This window comes from Furipterus horrens, unplaced genomic scaffold, assembly GCF_987537825.1.
Source record: "Furipterus horrens unplaced genomic scaffold, mFurHor1.1.pri manual_scaffold_12, whole genome shotgun sequence".
Lineage (NCBI taxonomy): Eukaryota > Metazoa > Chordata > Mammalia > Chiroptera > Furipteridae > Furipterus > Furipterus horrens.
This window is the reverse complement of record NW_028327182.1, coordinates 67,086,930-67,105,141: the sequence shown is the minus strand read 5'-3', so window position 1 is coordinate 67,105,141 and position 18,212 is coordinate 67,086,930. Positions and strand designations below refer to the sequence as shown.

At 38.7% G+C, this 18,212-nt stretch overlaps 1 pseudogene; it reads right to left on the bottom strand.

The window, feature by feature from the left end:
• Positions 1 to 4,338: 4,338 nt before the first annotated feature.
• On the bottom strand, positions 4,339 to 5,066 carry LOC149996305 (peptidyl-prolyl cis-trans isomerase A pseudogene; annotated as a pseudogene).
• Positions 5,067 to 18,212: the final 13,146 nt, after the last annotated feature.

Sequence of the window (18,212 nt, the reverse complement as noted above, 5' to 3'; positions counted from 1 at the left end):
TTCTTTAAAATTTATTTTATTGATTATGCTGTTACAGTTGTCCCAGTTTTCCCCTTTGCTCCCCTCCATCTGGTACCTCCTTTCCCTCCAGCTATCCCCCCCCCTTAATTCATGTCCATGGGTTGTTCATGTAAGTTCGTTGGCTTCTCCATTACCTATACTATTCTTAACATCCCCCTGTTTATTTTCTTCCTGCCAATTATGCTTCTTAATCCCTGCACCATTTTTCCACTTCTCCTCCTTCCTCCTCCAGCTGATAACCCTCCAGATGATCCCCATACCTATGATTCTGTTCCTGTTCTGGCTGTTTGCTTAGTTTGTTTTTGTTTTTAAATTTTAGATTCTTTTGTTGATAGTTCTGAGTTTGTTGTCATTTTAATGTTCATAGTTTTGATCTTCTTTTTCTTAAGTAAGTCCCTTTAACATTTCATATAATAAGGGCTTGATGATGTTAAATTCCTTTAGCTTTCCCTTGTCTGGGAAGCACTTTGCCCTTCCATTCTAAATGATAGCTTTGCTGGATAGAGTAATCTAGGTTGCAGGTCCTTGCTTTTCATCACTTTGAATACTTCTTGCCAACTCCTTCTCTTCTCCAAAGTTTCTCTTGAGAAATCAGCTGAGAGTCTTATGGGAACTCCTTCTTTTCTCTTGCTGCTTTTAAGATTTCCCCCTTTATCTTCAACCTTTGGCATTTTGATTATAATGTGTCTTCGTGTGGGCTTCTGTGTGTCCAATTTGTTTGAGACTCTCTGTGCTTCCTGGATTGTATGTCTATTTCCTTCACCAAATTAGGGAAGTTTTCTTTCATTATTTTTTCAAATAAGTTTTCAGTTTCTTGCTCTTCCTCTTCTCCTTCTGGCACACTTATGATTCAGACGTTGGTACATTTAAAGTTGTCTCAGGGTTCCTACACCTGTCCTTGCTTTTTCAATTCTTGTTTCTTCTTTATGTTCTAGGTTAATGTTTATTTCTTCCTTTTGTACCAAATCATTGATTTGAATCTCAGAACCCTTCCCATCACTCTTGGTTCCCTGTGGATTTTTTTTTTTAATTTTCACTTTGTATAACCTTCACTTCTTCCTTTATTTTGTGGCCATGCTCAATCATTTCTCTGAGCGTCCTGATCATCAGTGTTTTGAATTCTGCATGCAACTGATAAGTTGGCTATTTCCCTTTTGTTTAGTTCTTTTTCTGGGGTTTTATTCTATTCTTTCATTTGGGCTGTATTTCTTTGCCTCCTTAATTTGGCACACTCCCTGTGTTTGTTTCTTTGTATCAGGTAGAACTGCTTTGACTCCCTGTCTTGGTCATATGGCCTAATGTAATAGGTGTTCTATAGGGTGCAGTGGCACAGCCTCCCCTATCACCCAAGCTTGGTACTTGAGATGCACCCTTTGTTTGGACTGAGTACTCCCTCCTCTTGTAGTTGAGACTTGGTTGCTGTTGGCAGATCAACTTCCAGTCAACTGAAAGGACTGGCTGTGACCACTGACCAGCAACTTCCACCCTCCATAAAGGATCATCTCTACAGGGGCAGGGTGGTGGTGCTCTGATGTGATCTGTAGCTGTCCACTGGGTATGCTGGCCCTGAGGTTTCCCATTGGTGAAGGCCAAGGTCAGCCCCCACATGTGTTTTGTCCGGGGCCACCCTGCCTGAACTATAAAGCAATCTGAGATGGCTGCTACTTGTGCTGGTCTTAGAGATGACCAAGGGAAGCCAAGCTGTGAGTCTAAGCTATCTGCTGCTAGTACTGGGCTGGAGCTCACTGAGGCCAGCTATTGTTTGTTTGACAGGACTTAAGAATATGTAATATAGGAAAGGGTGAAGCCAAAGAACTTATATGTATGACCCATGGACATGAACTAACGGAGGTGGAGTTGCTGGAGGGAAGGGGGGTACTGGGAAGAGGGGAGCAAAGGGGAAAAAGATGAGACTACTGTAACAATGTAATCAATAAAATATACTTAAAAAAAAAAAGAAATTGTAAGCATGAGCCAAGACCAACCATTCATATGGGAAAGCAGCTTGGGTGGGCCTGTAAGTAGGGTGGGGCAGAGACTGGTGATCTCAAAAGTGGGTCAAACAGTGTTAGCCAAGTTGATGGAGTCTCAGATATGGCACCAGCTTGCCAACTCTGTCAGGGGAGGGTTTAGAAAAGAGATAATGGCCTCTGCTTGCCTTGATGCCAGACACTTTAGTTTCTTCCTGTATACCACTGGTGTCTTTTAAGCTGCTACCCCAGTGTTAGAGCTCAGAGGGAGTGAGTCTGAGTAGGTGAGTCTGTGTGTGGGTTCTTTAAGAGAAACTGCTTGGGGCGCCACTAGTTTGTTCTACCAATGCAATCCCCTCTGATTTTTGTAGCCAGAATTTGTGGGGACTTATCTTCCTTGCACTGGAACCTTGGGCTGGGGTGCCTGGTGTGGGGCTGGGAATCCTTACTCGTGAGACATTGCTCCTGAATTTTTATCCACCACATGTGGGTTAGGGAACAGCCCATTTTGTGTCTGTACCCCTCCAACTTGTCTCGATGGATGTGGTTTCTTTTACTCTGTAGTTATCAGACTTCCACTTAACTCAATTTCTGATGGTTCTGGCTGATGGTCGTTCTATATTTTTGTTGTAATTTTGATGTGGTTGTGTAAAGAGGCAAGTCATATCTGCCTACACAGCCATCTTGATTGAACTGCATTAAAATCTTATGCCCAAAACCAAATTCTCTATTCCCACCAATGTGATCTCATCCCATATGTCTTCCCAATCTCATATAATGGCCACTACATCCTACAAGACTTCATTCTTGAGTTGTCTCCTCCTCTCACACCCTACATTCCTTCTAACAGTGTATTATGTTATCTTTATTTTGCTTTCTTTATGGCCAACTCCCCATTAAAGTCACCATTAACCTGGGTTTAATTATTGCTCTAACTTTCTGACTTCCTCCCTGCTTCTGCCACAGCTTCTCTATAGTACATTCTCAACATATAAGTCATATCTTGTCACTCTTCTATGCACAACTCTACAAAAGACTCTCACCTCAAGAGCGAAAACTAAAATTCTTTCCATCCTCTACAAGGCCCTACAATGACAGGCCCCCCCATTGCCTCTTGGTACTACCCTCCTCATTCTCTTCACTCCAGGTGCCCAGTTCCCCAAACACTGTGGCACCTTCCCACGGCCCTTTTCCACTTACTGCTCCTTTTCTGCTTGCCCTCCTATTGGCCAGTTGACAAGCTCCCTCACTTCAATCAGTTTTTTAAAAATTTTAATTAAAGTTGACATTCAATATTATTTTGTATTCGGTCGGCAGCCGTCCGTCTCGAGAGACGATGGTGTAGCTTCTTAAGAGTCTATCTGCACCGCCGAGAATGGCTGTGCAGTCCAACTCGGGAGTGACACGGTATCTGTCTCCTCCCGTGTTGAATCGACATCTTGCGATGACGCTGGAGTGTCCTCTCCAGTGAAACTGAAGCTACAGAGCCTGGGCAGGGTGATATGGAGGGTCTGCTGTTGCCCATGCAGCAGACCCCCCCTCTCTTCGCAGCTGAAGGATCCAAGGGAAAGACGGAGTCAATACAGCTTGGCTTCAGGTGCGCCGCAGGAGTTGCCGGTGTTGACTACAACGTCAAACCGCCTTAGGGACTCCGGCTCCGGATTTTCTGTCGGGGTTTACTCCCTTAGCCTTTCCCCTGAAGAGGTATGCCGCAAGGCAGCGGAGGATTTTGGAGTCAGAGTTTTCCTTCTCTGATGTGCCCTGACTGGAAGATCGAACCAGCGACACTTAGCTCGCAGGCCAACACTCAATCCACTGAGCCAAACCAGCCAGGGACCTATTTTGTATTAGTTTCAGGTGTAACCATTAATGTGGTTACAATTAATCTCCCCCATCTATTAATGGTTACACAATCATACAGGGTGGGGGGAAGTCAGGTTTACAGTTGTGACTATACAAAACACAGAGTATATTCTTATATTATTATTAATTAATGATTGCATTATTTTCCATATGAACAACTGTAAACCTACTTTTGCTGCACCCTGTATACTTCACAAAGTGTTCCTCCCAATATTCCTGATACCTATCTGGCACCCTACATAGTTACTGCAATATTATTGACTATATTCCATATGCTGTACTTTACATCCTCATAACTATTTTGTAGCTACCAATCTGTACTTCCCAATCCCTTCACCTTTTTCACCCAATGCCTCAACCCACTCAGCCTTCTGGCAACCACCAGTCTGTTCTCTGTATCTGAGTCTGTTTGTGTTTTGTTTGTTCATTTATATTTTTCTTTAGATTCCACTAAGTTTTTTTTTGTTGTTGTTGTTGATTAGTTTTTATTTCATAATAATAAACTTAACTCTGCAATCCAGCTAGACTTGGAAGGGGTAAGGAAAATATGGAACCCAATGAACTGCGGCGAGAGCACGAAGATTACAGAACATTTCCAAGCAGAGAGGGGTGAAGGGGTGCTCTCCTGAGCTACAGAAGGAATGGTCTGGTGGTTAAAATAAAACCCACGTCAAATGTATTAGAGTTGTCCACAGTCAGTAATGGTAATCTTCTTGCTGGTCTTGCCATTCCTGGACCCATAGCGCTCCATGGCTGTCACAACACCCATGCCATCTTTCACCTGGCCGAAGACCACATGCTTGCCATCCAGCCACTCGGTCTTGGCCGTGCAGATGAAGAACTGGGAACCGTTTGTGTTGGGTCCAGCATTTGCCATGGACAAGATGCCAGGACCTGTGTGCTTCAGGATGAAATTCTCATCATCGAATTTCTCCCCGTAGATGGACTTGCCGCCTGTGCCATTGTGGCGTGTGAATTCCCCACCCTGGCACATAAATCCTGGAATAATTCTGTGAAAGCAGGAACCTTTATAACCAAATCCTTTCTCCCCGGTGCTCAGAACACGAAAGTTTTCTGCCGTCTTTGGGACTTTGTCTGCAAACAGCTCGAAGGAGACGCGGCCCAAGGGCTCGCCGTCAGCAGCGATGTCGAAGAACACGGTGGGGTTGACCATGGCTGGATGCGGGAATATCCGGGGCGGCGGCGGCGGCGTCTGCAAGGCCAGATTCCACTAAGTTTTAATTTAAAAGCCAATCTTTCTGTGAGGCTTTCTGTGTCCATGCTATCTAAAATCTCACTATTCTCACTCTTACCCTGAACTGCGACATTTCATCTGTCCTCTCCCTATTTCATATTTTCTCTTAGGTAGGTGTTACTATTACATATACTGTGTGCTTTATTTATTCAACTTACTTATTGCCTATCTCCCCCTCTAGAATATAGGCTCCCTGAGCAGAAATTTTTATCTCCTACTTTACTAGGTCTTCCAAAACTAAAACAGGGTTGACACACATAACAAGCTGCCAATTCAAGTTGTTTACAATCGCATATGTGGGTTTAAGGACAAGTCTTCCAGGGTTGTGGTCTAGGTAGCAAGGCACAGGATTGTGGCTTTATATATGCAACACCAAAACAAGGGAGTACATTCAGTTAAATAAGTGAACAAAGAAACAAAGTTGACTCATATTTGAATCCACTGAGACAATCAGCTAACTCAATAGCCTACGGAAACATAGACTGTGTGTCCTTTTTCATATTTGATTTACGATCTACTATGTTTCAAAAATATCTGGAGCTTCCATGAATTTGACTATTTTAGATATCTCGTCTAAGTGGAAGTAGAATGATAGTGGAAGTAGGATGATGGTTTCCAGAACCTGCAAAGGGAAAAAATGAGAAGTTGCTATTCAATGGACATAAAGTCCCAGTTATGCAAAATGAGTTAAGTTCTAGAGAGGCTCTATACAACATCAGACTTCTAATTAATACTGTATTATATACTTAAAATCTCATGTTATCTGTTCTTAACACAATAAAAACAAAAAAATAATGTATCTTGAACAAGGTATTACATGGGTTTGACTTTTGTAACTTTAGAATCACCTTCTTATCAATGAAACTTCCAAAAGATTATTTGGTTGGTCAGAGAAGCAAAAACACTACCTTCTCTCACATACAGTGACAGTTCTTAAGACTAGCCTAGCACCCCTATAAAATAAAAGGCACAATGCTATTGTTTACTGCCAAAAAATGCTAAGCTGTAACCATTTCTCAAATGTTTGAAGAAAGTGTTTGGTGACCTTCCTATGAGCATCTTACTGCCTGTTTCTCAGGAGATGTGTGAAATACTAACAATGAGCAGTTGATTGCACTAAAGGTCATTGTGCCCTCCTTAGATAAACATTCCATTCTATATGACCCCTCGTTTGGTTTCATCTGTAGCAGAAGAACAAAATCCAGTGTAAACATGTGGGGGAGTCAAATAGTACCACAGGAATTGCTCCCTAGTTGATGATCAATCCATAAGTGAAGAGCTAGACTATAATTTAATAAATTTTTCCCAAATTCCATTCTGTGGACATGGAATCTAGCACTACCAAAGAGTGACTGAGTATTACTTGAAAAGAGGTTCTATGTCTTATTCATGTTTAATACTGTGAGTGGAACATATATCTTGCATACATTCAACAATAATTGTTGATGAGATGAGACATGAAGTTTTTTTGAATAAACTATTGCATCACAACTCTTTATTTAATATTTTAAATAAAAACTGATGTGCCTTCAAGGTAAACTCACTGTAACAAAGCAAGTGAGCTGATCTCACCTGTGTATCTGTCAGCCTTACAATTTTTCATACAAGAGCTATATTTTAAGGTACATTGTCAATATTAAATTGATGAAGAGAAGAGCTAAATTCATCTTCTTGTCTTTCTTTCTGTTCAGGCTTTAACTCAGTGATTCTTCAATTACCTAGACCAAATGACAGGACTTTTTTACTACCTTATTTCCTGTACATCAAAGTTCAAACTATGTCAGTTCCTTCCAACAACTTGTCTTCTTTGACCTTAGGTAGTTTTGAATATTTGTGTACAACATTTTGGACATAAGTGTCTTACTCAGCTGAGAGAACTCTCTGAGTCCCCAGAGAGACGTTACATGCATCTGTGGCTCAGTTTTGACTTTAACAGCTGTCAGAGTATTATCTAAGGAAGAATTGCACTTGACAGAGACTCTGAGTTCTATTTTAACCTAACGAATTGCTGAGGCACAAGGACATTCTTTCTCCTATAGTAGTCATAGAAGTCCAAACTCTTTGAAACACAGCAGAACAAAATATGGGCTCTTTTAAAATATAATTCTATCCCCAATGGACAAGAGAAGGAACTGTGATAGTAGGGCACTGCATTGTTTTCTGGCAGAGACATACCAAAATCTCTGGAGACAGAATTACACGATCTTGCTCAGCAGACAATTGCAATGCACATCTGTCACTTTCAAGAAAAATGGACCTGAATGTTGCATTCTTTGGATCCCTTCTTGTTCTGTTGTAACAATGAAGGTCCCCAGCTTCTGCACCTCAGTATTAAAGGTCATCCTTTATTTTCATTCCAGCTCTGGTTGAGATAATCCATAGAGACTACTGGATTTATGTTAAAATAAAGGGATTAAAAATTACTATTAATATTATGACCTCAAGAGGCTAAACATTAAACACTAGCAATATTCAAAGCTTTCTACCAAAATGGTTTGTTTAATGATGTCACCATTTTATTATCAGTTTTGTATGTTTTTATTTCAAATAACTTTGTTATAACCTCTCTGTGTGCTTGTCTTATGCTTGACCTTTCAAGTGCTTCTTTCCTTCTTTACAATGCCAAACTTTCGCTAGCCAAAACTCACCTCTTTACAGCACTTTTTAAAGAAACAGATGACAACTTGCTGGGATTTGAGAATGTTGGAAGACCTTACAACTTACCATTTTTTCTCTCTGTTTACCAGAGTACTAAAAGTCCACTATTAGATATTTATTTGGAGGATTAAGTGCCATCCTCACCACAAGAGCAATTTTTAAAATGTAAAGCACACACTTTTATGGATCTAATAACACTGCAGATCTGAGGAGTATAGAGTATGATAGAAAGAGAGGAGATTGCCACTTATTTAGTGGATATTATTCTCTAGATATGTTTATATATATTCTTATTTAATGTTTTGAACAACCATTTTATAGGTAAGTGAACTGAAATTTAGAAAACTTAGTGACTTGTCCTAAATAGTCATCTAATGATTATCATATTCTAAGCATGGTCAGTAAAGATATAAGGAAAAAAAAAGTTGAATAACAGTTTCAATCTCTTCAGATTCAGTGCTTACCTTGAAATAATTGGCTGGGGAAAAAATTGGAACTATTGTAACAATATAATCAATAAAATATAATTTTAAAAAATTGGCTGGTTTATCAAATTAAATTAAGATTACAGGCACAAAAGCAATTTGCATTAAAGGTAAATGGCATTACCAAAGACTGACTTTTCTGTATTCAAAATAGTTTTTTGCTTTGGCATAATTGGGAGAAAATATAACATAGGAAGAACATGGTCTTTGGAGTCATATACATTTGAGGTAGATCATAAATTTTTCACTTCCTAGCTATGCGACTACAGAAATGTTACTTAATCTTGCTGATAAAATAAGGTTTAATAAAATGACTTTAGAATGAAGAATAAAATGAGAATAAACACTCTTATTAGACTACCTGGCACAAATTATTTAATAAATAAACGACTGTAATATTAATAATAATAAAGAGTAATGATGGAAAGATCAAGAAGAGAGAAGAAGCACTGTTCCTAGATTTTCCAAGCTTATAGTCATAGTATAGTTTGAATATCCTAAAACAGAAATCCTCATATAATATGAAGGTGTTTATTTTCAATATTGCTTTCATCTTTGTTAATGTATTTTACAAAGGCCTTTGCATTATGAAGTTCGAGCAAACTTGAACTTTAAATCTAATCTAGTCTTTGTTTTGAAAAAAGATTTACACCTCAGCTGTCCTCTCAAACGGCTGTAGATCTGTTGTGTCCCAGCTGGGTTTTGCCTGCTGCATCAGACAACCAACAGCTGAACACAACTTGCAGAGAGGAACACAACCTCGCCAGCTGGTGCTAAGACTTGTTGACAGAACGCAGTATTCTGATTCTGTGTGCTCTCTTATGCTTGAGCACACTCCGGGTTGGGTTTTGAACCACAACATCTTCAGTTTCCCTTAAGTGAATCCTTTACTGGAGGCCTAAAGCCTATAAATTGGTTACACTGAAGAGGATGCAAGATCAGTGTGATGAAAGCTGGTTCCAGGAACTGAAAAGAGCTTCACTATGGTGTTACAGAAACTGTTAGTGGCTAAATGTAAATTTTGTACTCTTTGGGTCACTATAATTGTAGAACAGGAGAAAAAAGTCTTGAGAGCAGGAACATACGTATTTGAAATGGAAATAGCTGGGGAGACAATGACTCGAGGCAAAACAATAAACCAGGCCAGATTAGACTCATGGGTTTGCTCCCCCAGTTGTCAGAGCTCTGCACCTGATTCTTAAAACCAGTAATCTTTGCACCTCTTGTCTTTCCAGACCCTCTTGTCCTGGATGTCTCCTCCATTTTAATTTTCTCCCTTCCAACAAATCCTTCACATTCTGCCACTGTTTTCCTGAAACATATGAATATATATGATTGTCCTTCTTCTTCTTAGTAGAAAAAAGTAGTTTCCTACTTTCCCTGCAAAGCTGAATTTCACTCTTCACTTGCTGGCCTTACCCCCTGTTATTCATTCCCTTTGGCCACAAACACACAGTCATGTGGGCCACTGGTGGGATTCTCAGCTCCTGTGGTCTTAAATATTCTCTTTCATATAGCTGAGGATTTGTGCCAGCATCCTTTGTTAAATAAGCCAAACTTTTCCCACTGAGCAACATACCACTAATATTTTATCACACGAGAACTAAGCTGTATTGCTGGATTCTGTCAGGTTAAAATTATTTGGTTTACTATTTATTTAAACTAATCTATTTATCTATCATTATGCAAACACCATACTTAGTTGATTCCACTGGCTTTATAATATTTGCTGATATGTGCTAAATAGGTTTTAAAATGAGTTATATTGGCTATTCCCTGACATTTGCATTTTCACATGAATTTTTAAAATTTAATCTTTATTTTTTCCATTGACATTTAGAACCCTTATACCTCCTTCCCCCAGCAATCACCACTCACATGAATTTTAATATCATTTTATCCAATTCCAAATTGTATAAAATCTATTGGACTTAAAATATAAATTTAATTAGATTTACATATTAATATTTAGAGAATTGACTTGTGGTATAAATAATACTCTTTATTATGTTTGGCTTTTTAAGAATGTCAGATGCATTTTAATTTCTTTATCAAAAGCCTTATTAACTATTTCACAAAAAATACATAACAAATCAAAGTAGCCATTTTGGACAGTCCAAAACTACTTTGCCTTTTTGTAGCTTTTTTGAGAGCAAGGAAAGAGAGATAAAGGTTAAAATGAAATATTGGTAGGGAACTTCTGGGTAACTGAGGTATGGGCAGTCAACAAAATTAAGAAGTAGTGGGTTATACCCAAAGTATAAAGTAAATATTTATGAGTTCATATGGTATAAATAAATAAGTGAATAAATTAATAAGTATGGCAGAAACAAATCTTCCATGCAGAAAAATTGCAAATAATTTACTAGAAATTTCATGTAATCTACATACTCTACCCTCAAAGGATGAAGCATAACTTTCCACTCCTTAGATGTGGATTTTATAGTGCAGAATTGTGACAAACTCTACCTTATCTGGGTGATAAAGGCCAGCATCAACTCATAAATCATGTTTATAATATGCACACTTAATATGATGTGGCAAAATGGTACTTTATCTCTATGATCTTCCTCCCAGTAACCTATAACCCCAGTCTTATCATGAAAAATATACCCAACAAATCCGAATAGAGAGGCGTCTTACACAATGCCTGACTAACAGTCTTCAAAACAATCAAGGTTATCACATACAAGGAAAGTCTGAGAAACTGTCCCAGCCAAGAGGACCCTATGGAGACAACATGCTAGATGTAATGTGGCATCCTGGATGGAATTCTGGAACAGCAAAAGAACATTGGGTAGAAACTAAGAAACATAATTCATAATAATGGATTGGTACTGGTTCACTAATTGTAAAATGATGCAGAATATATGAGAAGTCTGTACCATTTTCTCATTTTTTTTTCTTTAAACCTAAAACTTCTCTTTAAAAAAGTCCTCTAAGCCTTGGTGGGGTGGCTCAGTTGGTTGGAGCATCGTTCCAGACATCAAAAAGGTTGTGGGCTTGATTTCCAGTCAGGGCACATGCCTAGGTTGCAGGTTTGATCCATGGTTGGAGTTGTATGTGAGGCAACCCATTGGTGTTTCTCTCTCTCCATCTCTCTCTCTCACTCTCTCCTTCTTCCCCCTAATTCCTGTCTTGCTCTTAAAAAAAGAAAGAATCGCTAAACATATCCTTAGGTGAGGATTTTTTTTTTAAGTCTACTATAAAGAAACAAAAACAAAAAAGCAGTGACTTTGAACTACTGATGGTTTAGATTTCAATGTGGTGTTCCAGTTTTCACTAAGGTATTTTTCAGAATCTGTTGTCCAATATATCCAGGTTTTTGGTTTGGGAGGATTTTTGGGGTCCATGATAGGTGTGGTAGGAGGTATATTTTGAAACAACTCTTCCAGAGCAAAGCATGTAACTGCACAGTTATTTTTAAAGTCTGGCTTTATGTGAGGCTGTGTGCTAAAAAAATATTTTGTTATTGGTGTGTACAGATTTATGAATATTGATGACCAAGGAATACTTTGTCAATTTAAAAAATAATGGAAGGGAGGGTCATTTTTTTCTGAAATTTCATACTTAATCATGTAATCAATAGCTTGTTTTATAGTAAAACATTAAAATAAAGTGCCATCAAGATAATTGTATATAAAGAACACTTGGATTGACAAAATGAAGAGAATTGTTTTCATGATGACTTAGCCTCCTCCTTCCTTGCGCAGACAAGCTTATTGAAGTAAAATGCACTTTGTCCCCACGTCCTCATCTTCCCTACATTTCTTCATCCACTGCAATCAGCCTGATATTCTTACAGGATTGAAACTACTCAGCAAAGGCAACAAAGACCTAATTGCTGAATTTTTTGTAAAGTATTTGTCTTTCTCTTAGTCAATCTTGTTACAACATGGTAGCACTTATGTCCAAAACACAAACGCTAGTCAGGGCTCAAGGTAGGATGTATGTGACAACTTGAATGTGGAGTAACGTTATTGAGCTTGTTGCAAAACTAATTAACAAGCTGAGCAGGTGATGTAAAACATGACCAAGGATTTGGGTTTACACAGTATCCTTTCGCCTCCTCAGGGCCTCTCAGAAGTCTGCAGGGAGGTCCAGGGTCAGTGTAGCCTGCATGGCCAGAAAAGCACAGACTCCTCAGACTCCTTTCCATTATAGGCTGGAGGAAGCATTATCATGACTGCGCCCGAAGCTGTTCTTGCTGTGCAAGTCACATGCCTCTCTTAGCTCTTCCTTTCAAGCGAGTGGGCCTGCAGCACCTGACCAGGGCCCATCATGTGTATGTGTTTTACCTCCTAAGTGCCTTCACTGCCTGCCCACCCTTTTCACTTCTTCTCCTTGACTGCCCAAGTTCAGGCCCCCTTAACCAGTTTTCTTGTTTCCTCTCTCATCCTGACAAACCAAGCTCTGCTCAGGTAATCTTACAAGCAAAACCAATAATGTCATTGCCTGTTCAAAAATAAAATAATTTACTTAATCCCCATTGCCTTCAAGGTAAATGTTAAACTTCTAAACATACCACATTTCACTTTGCAGTTTATGCAGTTCCTGAGAAGAAAAGCTTTCTATTATTAGCCCCTGAAGAAATGGAGAAGCAGGCATTGTCATTGCACCCCATCTAGTGGTAATCACTACAGGAAGCAGGCTTTTGTGTTCAAAATTAAGAACCAGGATGGGATGGAAGTCACATTTTCTCATGCCTTCGACTGTTCCCTGTCATAAATTAAGCCACCTGGAAATGTACATTCATATTTTTAAACCTTGAGAGTGTTAGCCAGTGAAGTTTAAGACCAATAATTAATGAAGAAAAGTAGTTCTTCAAATATTTAAATTGAAGGAGAAATAATTTTCAGTCATTATAGCTCATAATTAGCTGAAATAAATCATCACTTTCCTTTTGTTGAGCCCCTTCTCTTTTTTCAATAAAAGGTGACTTTGATATAATTTTCTAATGCTGGAAGTTAGGTTTTGGATCAGTAACATTTTACTGTTGCTAATGTCTCTTTTAAGTGGCTTATTGTTTGTTTAGGTACTGACAAAGGCTTATAGTTTTAAACAAGGAGTAGAATATTGAGAATGTCCTGAAATTTGGAAACTCTTTCTTAATCTTGATTTTTTTTCTTACAAATGCACTCCAAGCAAATGATTGATTAATATCTAAAGACAATCTCTCTAGTGAAAAAGAGCAGTTGAAGATTGCACCAATTAATTGTTAGGGGCTACATAAAGCACTGTTTTAAGAAACAGCTTATGATTAGGCCAAAAGCAATTTGGCCAAAAGCAATTTATCCAAAGCAATTTGGTTTACTGTGTGATGTAATTGAAAGTAAGAAGAATAACAGAAAAGCCTCATTAAAAATTAATATTCTTCCAAGGATGTTTGTCTTTAAAGTATAGTCCTACTTAAAATGATTTCTGAAAATATCTGAGTACTATTATGGACTTGGGGAGAGGGACTTCTACTTTATTCTTTCCTAATTTACCTTTAAAAAAATTTATATTCCTTTATTCTTGCCTTTCTGTCTTTGCAATAACAAAAATGTGGAAAACCACAGATGCCTGCACATTGAGAATTGTGAAGTCTTTATAGTGATTATCTCTGGATAGTTAATAATGTGATGTGTTCTTTAGAGGAGGATCAATTTATTTTTCTCCTTTAATCATTAAAATAAAGATAAGTTAATTACAAAAATATGAAAAATAAATGAGCATATTGATAAAGATCAGAAAATATTCAAAGAGTATACAACTCCAATGGAATACCAAAAGTATTTACTAATCAAAGAATATGTGTGTTAGTTACCTGCAATATGAACACTAAATTGTCCTGAGACCCAGTTTATACTTAGCTAAACAATATTGATCAAATCATGTATGGACACTTAGGGCGGGACTCAGGGTTCAGGGCTCGGCTAGAAAGAACAATTAGATTGATCAGGGATGTCAGCCTTTACTGGAAGAGGCAATTAAGTTAAAATATTAGACCAGAGGTGAGAGGGTCAATATGCTTACCCCCTAGAAAATAAATCACATTTCTATAAACAAAGAGAAAAATATGTGAAGAGCACGTCTAGGCAACATTGTGCTGCAGTAAAAATAAGAACATATAACTTAGACCGAAATCTTCTTCCAATGCAGAAATCCTCTCCACAAAGTCAGTAAAGAAAGAAAATAGTTGTCTTATTGAATGAGCATTAATCCAGAATGGGATGCATATCACAGGTACTCCACTGAGGGATTGCAAAAACAGAAAGCAATCTCATCCTCTTAAGTAGCCAAACAGATGCAATCCATTACACTCATGTTCTTGGGATAAACGCTAACTAGTCCTCGAGTTACTGGGACTTGACCACCATTTGTCCCACATAGTTCACCCTAATTCTATCTGGTACTAGGAATGACCATCTGTGTTAGCTAATGGCTTTATTCAAAGGGAAAAGAAACTCCAATCTTGATGACAGGAGATAGTGTTGCTTTCTTCCTTGATGTCACATCTCATAGAGGTGGCTCCTTGAAAAAGACTTCCAAGAGTTGCAAACCTGTTCTATTATACAAAATTGTGCTTTCATCTTAGTAACTCCCCCTGAAACACTTTTCTATCAAAGTAACAAGTTACCTTAGATGTGTTCAAACCCACCTAAAGATAAAGTATTCACTTTACTCTGTTGCACACTGTTTTTTACATCTTATATACTGGAAGGAAGTTCTTTGGTTTGAAAGCTTTGCCAGTATTTGAGAAAGTAAATCACTTTCAAGTTCAGGGTGAATATTTTCAAAAGGATTTTACAAAGATTTTTAATGACACCACAGTTTCCCTTACCTCACCCACAGCTCGAACCTGGTTTTGAACTCTAAATTCAATGCCAACCTTAGATTCTTAGACTGTAAGACCCGAAAGGAATTTTTGTTTCCATCTTATTCCCAACTACTCATTCTACAATCAAGGAGACAAAGACCTGGAGAGAGAAAAGCATTTGTTCAAGGCCTTGATATGCTTCACACGTTTGAGGTTTATTTGCCTAAAAGCCTTAGGATTTTGAACAGCAGGACTTCAGGAACCCTTGAACTGTGGCACCTGCCTTGCCTGATTCCCTGGCCTCTGGCTTTAATTCAGATGCTCATGATCCCCCATAAAAGGTGAACTTCAACCTCTTTTTCCTTAAACTTAAAAAAAAAAAAAAGTTGCAACCTGGCAAGTTTTAAAAGATTTATATACAGTTTGAAGAAACAGAGAAAGAACTCACAAGTTTTCTAAAGAAAATGCTGTGAGAAGGAAGGGGAGATATTTCTTTCCTTGTTTTGAACAAGCAGAATTAAGAGTCCCAGTTTTACTTTTCTTGGCCTTTGTGCCTTCTGCTTGTTCTCACAATAGCACTGTGGCCTTGGCTGTCCTCTGTCCACTGTGTTAGCTGCTCAGCTCTGAGTGTGGTTTCCTCCTGTGGGCAGCCTGCTTCAATGTTCCACCTTCAACATGGTATTTCTTGCAGCCACAGCTCCTCTTCCTCAATTGTTCAGCAACCAAGCTGCCAGCACTTTATAAAACCTGAAGTACTTTGTAATTCCCTTAACATACTTTATATACTTCAGTATAGACAGAGGATACACACATTTTGCAAGTTGCCTTTAATTCCTAACAGAGGGAAGGATGTAAACCAATGCTGGAAGAATCAAGAAATAATGTAGCTGGTGGGCAATTCAAAGACCCTGGTCTGGATTCCCATCCTCAGAAGGCTATAGCAAGCCCTTGGAATAATGCCATCCATACCTGCACTAGAGGACTATTAATTAGCATAAGTGATGTTACAAATAATATCTCATTAGAAAAATGAGTGATGTTCATACAATAGTTGCCACAATAGTTTTAGTCTAATGTTAGGCATCTCACCTCTTACATGCTCATGAATAAAAATCTGACAAGTGAGTACTTTAACCTTTCAAAATGGTCCCAACAGCTTAAAATGATTTGGCATAGCTTACCTTCAAAACATTGTTAAATTTGGATCTGGGTAAACCTTTTGTGCAAATTATTGAAGTACCTAAAAAGACAGAGAACTGACTGGATGACTCTATGACAGAATATAATGCTCTCTCTATTTGTAGCATACCTCCTGGTATACAGTTTGCCAGGGTACAGGGTGCTTACCTCTTATTGTTAGAAACTACTGATGCTCACCACAAAGGATATGACAATTGTCAGTCACCAACACGACTTATGTCAGTTTCCAACAGATGTCTCAGAAGAAGTTTAAGTCACTAAGTAATGAGATGATTGGATATGCCCATACAAGGCACTGAAAGTAATAAAACAAAAACCTAAGAGGACAAGTAAAGCTTAATTGTTTCCAGCAGAATTATGCTAAAAAGAAAGAGTAAAAAAATAAATGTATAGAGAGAAATAAAAATGATCCCATGAATTTTGAATCTACTAACAATCGGCATTGAAAATCTAAAAATATAAATAGGTAGGGCACATTTTTAAAAAACATTTGTTTAAAATAATAGATAAGATTAAGCCCTGGTTGTTGTGGTTCAGTGGATTGAGTCCCAATTTGAGAACTGAAAGTTTGCCAGTTCGATTCCCAGTCAGGGCACATGCCCGGGTTGTGGGACAGGTTCCCACTTGGGGGCATGTGAGAGGCAAGCAATTGATGTATCTCTCTCACATTGTTGTTTCTCCCCCCCTCTTTCTCCCTCCCTTCCCCTCTCTAAAAAATAAATAAGTAAAATATTTAAAAATATACAACCATATCTCAAAACAAATAATACCCAAAATCATCAGTAAATTGAGTTGTATGGAAGTCTGGTTGCCAAGGATTTAAAGAAGACACATTAATCCAGATGTGTAGGAGGGGCAGAGTTGCAGAGATGGGCAGAGAGGCAGTGTGGTGCTGAGAGGCAGTGGTGGTGGTGGCAGAACTGACCATCCACATTCACAAGTGGTGAATAAATCAGGAGGGATACCTTGCGAATGATCAACCCTAACCCCAAGCCAAACCACACAACCCAGGGTTCCAGTGCAGGGAAAATAAATTCCCATTACCTCTAGTTGTAAAAACCAGTGGGGGTTGGGGCAGTGGAAGAAACTTCCAGATTTTCACTACTTAAAGGGCCTGCACAGACTTAGAATGTATGCAAACTTGCCCATCTGGGTTTCACCACCAGGGTAGCCGCAGAAGGGTACTAGTTGCATACAGGAAGTGGGTGAAGTGATTGTAAATGGGGCGAGTGACAGATAAATCACCAGAAGCCAGACAGTGGCATTATCTCCTCTCTGAACCCTCCCCACACACAGAGCCACAAAGCAGTGAAGAGGGTTGCTCCACCCTGGCAATTTCCTAAAGCTCCTCCCCACACAATTTACAGGTACCTTTTCTACATAGGCCATGCTACTAATACAGGGAGTCAAAGCAGCTCTATCTAAAACACAGAAACAAACACAAGGAGGCTGCCAAGATGAGGAAACAGAAATATAGCCCAAATGAAAGAACAGAACAAAACCCCAGAAAAAGAACTAAATGAAATGGAGATAACCAACCTTTCAGATACAGAGTTCAAAACACTTGTGATCAGGATTCTCAGAGAACTCATTCAGTACAGCAACAATGTGAAGGAAGAAATGAAGGTTCCACTAAATGAAATAAAGAAAAATCCATAGGGAACCAACAGTGAAGGAAAGGAAGCCAGTATTTAAATCAATGATTTGGAATATAAAGAAGAAATAAACATTCAACCAGAACAGAAAGAAGAAACAAGAATTCAGAAAAATTAGGGTAGGCTTAGGAACTTCTGGGACAACGTCAACATCTGAATCACAGGGGTGCCAGAAGGAGAAGGGGAAGAGCAAGAAATTGAAAACGTATTTGAAAAAATACTGAAAAATAACTTGCCTAATTTGGTGAAGGAAATAGACATACAAATCCAGGAAGCACAGAGTTCCAAATAAGTTGGACACAA